The sequence below is a fragment of the Theropithecus gelada genome, chromosome 2 (assembly GCF_003255815.1).
Source record: "Theropithecus gelada isolate Dixy chromosome 2, Tgel_1.0, whole genome shotgun sequence".
NCBI lineage: Eukaryota > Metazoa > Chordata > Mammalia > Primates > Cercopithecidae > Theropithecus > Theropithecus gelada.
Window position 1 is genome coordinate 131,315,849 of NC_037669.1, and position 4,667 is coordinate 131,320,515.

A 4,667-nucleotide genomic window follows, 5' to 3' on the forward strand; every position below is an offset into this window, starting at 1 on the left:
GCAGCTGCTTTCAATCACTATTGATTGCCCTGACGTCTAGTTCTAGAAATAAACAGAAGTCCTATCTTACAAATATTCACACCACAACTTAGCAGAGGCTTCCAGATAGCTAGGTCTATCCTTAGTTCCCAAATAGCTAAACAGATCTTGTGATTTATTGGTAATTTGTGGGCCTAACGCCAATGGTTACTTCCATCTCACATTCTCTAGAGAGTGAGTAGAGTACAAATACATTCCAAACAGATTTTTAAAAGTCTATTTCCATTATAATTCTTAGCCCATGGAGTAGAGTTTATGATTTGGTCCCGGCACTTCATTTCTCCTTTCCATTTAGGGACCCATGAGCTTCTAGGAAATCTGATTCTATCCTTTGCTCCTGGGATGGTGCAGGTGACTTAGGCTAAGCCAATCTGAGCACTTCGACTCCCTGGCTAGCCAAATGGCACAATCAGAGTTTGAGGGTTGGGATATGGAAATGTGAAGTCTGAAACTACTGCAAATGTTTTTGCCATCATGAAGAAAACCAACCTGAAGAAGAAGCCAACACATGGGGAAGACAGAGTTGAGGAAATCACAGAGGAAAAAAGCCAAATTACTGATAATGTCAAAACCTTCTAGATCAAACCACCTGGAGCCTGCCCTGCCTCTGGAGTTCTCATTTACATAAGCCAATAAATTCCTTTTATATTAGGTCTGAGTTGTACCGCTGTTACTTGTAATTTAAAACTTTCTAATGGTAGTCTTTTGCAAGGTACAAATTGGTACACAGAGGCAGTCTTAATATTTGAACCCTATTTGCCCTATTTTATGAGGTTAGATGCTTTTGGCTGCAAAAACAGAGTATCTACCTAAAATGGCTTAAACAGTGGCTTTGCTAAGACTATAAAATCATGTAACAAGAAGTTCAGAGGTAGGCCTGATGCAGGGTTGGTTACTTTAGCAGTTCAACAAGATCATCAAAGAGCAATATTCCTTCTCTTTCCATTCTGCATCCTCAACAGGTTGGGGTTGGTCTCTTGTAGTCCCAAGATGCTGACAAGGAGGAAAATTTTTCCCAGAAGTGCCTTGCAGACTTTGCCTCACACCTCATTGACCAGAACTGGGTCAACTGCCTAAACAAAGGAAAAAATTAATGGGATTTGGCAAATTATAATTTATATTTTGGGACTCAGGAGAGATCCCACCTTCACTGTGTACATTGCCACCTAATAATCTGAAGAAAATTGGGGTTCTTAACAAGGTTGTATTGGAAACTAACAGTGTTTTTCACGTCCACCAGGGTTATCATCAAATGTCTATTACAAACCTGTTTACATTCTACCTTGAGAGACATTTTTCAATGAAAATGTTCAAAGTTCAATCACATAGTGAAAAGAAGAAAGTGACATCAAAATTCAGATTTTTATGTTCAGGTTACTGTATGTCAAATATACCTTAATAGAACTATTAAAACATTCAAGTAATTATTTATAGAGGTATCATAACCACCAAGTCCTGATCAATGTTTTCATATTAAAACACAAAGTCCTCTACCTGCATGATTTTGACATCAAAAATGTTGAACAAAAGGGACTGCTCAATTAACCTGTTTTCCAGGCAAGGTATACCAGTGCAGAGTTTAATATTGCCTCAATACCTTCTATAGAGGAAGAAAAGTTGAGCGCCAGAGAGTAACTAAAGTATTTGTTTCATATATTTGTGATTCAAGATATATTAATGTGAAACCTGGAATACTTTTTTTTTTTTTTTTTGAGACGGAGTCTCGCTCTGCCGCCCAGGCTGGAGTGCAGTGGCCGGATCTCAGCTCACTGCAAGCTCCGCCTCCCGGGTTCACGCCATTCTCCTGCCTCAGCCTCCCGAGTAGTTGGGACTACAGGCGCCCGCCACCGCGCCCGGCTAGTTTTTTGTATTTTTTTAGTAGAGACGGGGTTTCACCGTGTTAGCCAGGATGGTCTCGATCTCCTGACCTCGTGATCCGCCCCTCTCGGCCTCCCAAAGTGCTGGGATTACAGGCTTGAGCCACCGCGCCTGGCCAAAACCTGGAATACTTTTAAGACCAGAAGAAAAGTTTAACCAACAATAACTTGAGAAATGACAAATAGAAGAAATAGCCAAAATTAGGGAAGAAAAAGGAAATTAACCTAAAGAAAAATGGAACTGGAGAAAGAAAAGCAATAAAAATAATTATTTTTCAAAAGTTGTATGTGCCTAGCCACCACAAAAATCACCCACATATAAGTGATATCTATGCTTTCAGAGATACTGCTATTTATATGATACTTATTTCTTTTGAGTTTTTTAATGTTGTGAGTTTGTCACTATAGAAATTACATTTGCCACACCTTATTATTTATTCTGCATTAAATCACTCTATCAGTAATCAAAGACATACGCTGGGTTTCTGTGAATGTTCTGATGTATGATTTTTCTTCAGATTTATTATTATTTGGGTTACTATGGTAGTTTTCCTGCTCTCCCAGAATGGAGTCTAGTAATGGAGAATTTGACTTTGGCTTAATATTTAATACTTTCACTTTTCTAATAACGTGCACTTAGGCTTTACTTATTTCAGCAAACATCTTCTGCCTTTCCATTGTTTTGCTGTTTATAATGTCAATTACAAACTCTGTAGGGGAACGAACAAGTCTAGTATAGAGACATTATTGTGGTAGATAGTAATAACAATTGTATGTTGGCTTCTCTTTGCTTGATATAACTCTGCTTGTATTTGTTAATCAAAATTTTAATAACAATATATTGCAACTTGTTGCTCCTTGGGTGCATTGTTTTCAGATCAATGCACCCAAGGAGCAACATCCTCTGCATCTAACTCTCTTGAAAGTGGTTAAATTTACACATTTTTTTTTGTGTCCACATGTGCTGGATGGATTCCAAAATGGCTGTAGTAAACTCAGGTGAATTTTTTGAAAGGCATTTATTTACTTACTTTTTATCATTTCAACTTTTATTTTAGATTCAGAGGGTACATGTGCAGATTTGTTACATGAGTAAATTGCACAATAGTGAGCTTTAGGGTACAAATGGTCCCATCACCCAGGTAGTGAGCATAGTATCCTGGTACCCAGTACCCAGTAGGTGGTTTTCCAGGCCACCCCCTGCCCAGTAGTCCCCAGTTGTCATCTTTATGTCCATGAGCACGCAGTGTTTAGCTTCCACTTATAAGTGAGAACATGGGGTATTTGGTTTTCAGTTCTTGCATTAATTCGCTTAGGATAAGGGCCTCCAGTTGCATCCACGTTGCTGCAAAGGACATGATTTTGTTCTCTTTTATGGCTGGAAAATACTTCATGGTGTATGTGTACCACATTTTCTTTATCCAATCCACCATGAATGGGCATCTAGATTGATTCTATGTGTTTGCTATTGTGAATAATGCTAGGATGAATATGAGAGTGTATATGCCTTTTGGTAGAGAGGTTTATTTTCTTTTGAATACGTACTGCATTAGTCTGTTCTTGAATTGCTATAAAGAAATACCTGAGACTGGATAATTTATAAAGAAAAGAAGTTGAACTGGCTCACAGTTCCACTGGCTATACAGGAAGCATGATGCTAGCATCTGCTTGGCTTCTGGGGAGGCCTCAGGAGACCTTCAATCATAGTGGAAGGGGAAGGGGAAGCAGATGCATCTTACACGACCAAAGCAGGAGGAAGGCGGCTGGTGCCACACACTTTTAAACGACCAGATCTCATGAGAATTCACTCGCTATGCAGTACCAAGGGGGGATGGTGCTAAACCATTCATGAGAACTCCACCCCCAAGATCCAGTCACCTCCCATCCAGCCCCTCCTCCAATATTGGAGATTACAATTTGACATGAGATTTCGGCAGGGACACAGATCCAAACCATATAACATACCCAATAGTAGGATTGCTGAGTTGAATGGTAGTTCTTTTTTAGGTTCTCAAAGGCATTTTAAATTGACACTTTAAAAAATTTGATAGTGGCCGTAATAGGCAGCATCAAAACAGATCTCAATAATCCTCTGCTCCTGGTACTCATGCCCATATGAAGTCATTTCTCTCGGAGTGTGGGCTGGACCCACTGACTCACTTCTAATCAATAGAATATGGCATGACTCCAATACTCCAGACACCAACTAGATGTCCTACAACTCAATTCAATTCTAACACTACCCAGAGTTAGTGCTATATCCCTCAAGTTAAAGGCTCAGTCCCACAAGACTTCCCTCACTTCAGAGGCCAATCGCTGGTCCTGGGTCACCCGTACTTTTGACAGACAGACTGTAAATCAAGAGTTCCCACAGCCCACTCCTCAGGTTCCATAATTTGCTAAAATAAGCCCACAGAACTCAGGAAGGTGCTTATCAGTACTTATCATCAGTTTTTTATAAAGAATACAACTCAAGAACAGCCAAACATAAGAAAGGTATAAGGCAAGGTTTGTGAGGGAGATGACATCCCTCTCAGGGCATGCTTCTCTCCCAGCATATCAAAGTGTTTACCAACCTGAGAGCTCTGGAACCCTGTTGTTTAGGGGTTTTTATGGAGCTTTCACTACAAAGTTAAATCATTGGCTACTGGTGATCAGCTCAATCTTCAGCCCCTCTCTTGCCCTGGAGGATGGAGGTGAGACTAGGAGTTTCAATCTTCTAATTCTGGATTAGTCTTTCTGGTGGCCAGC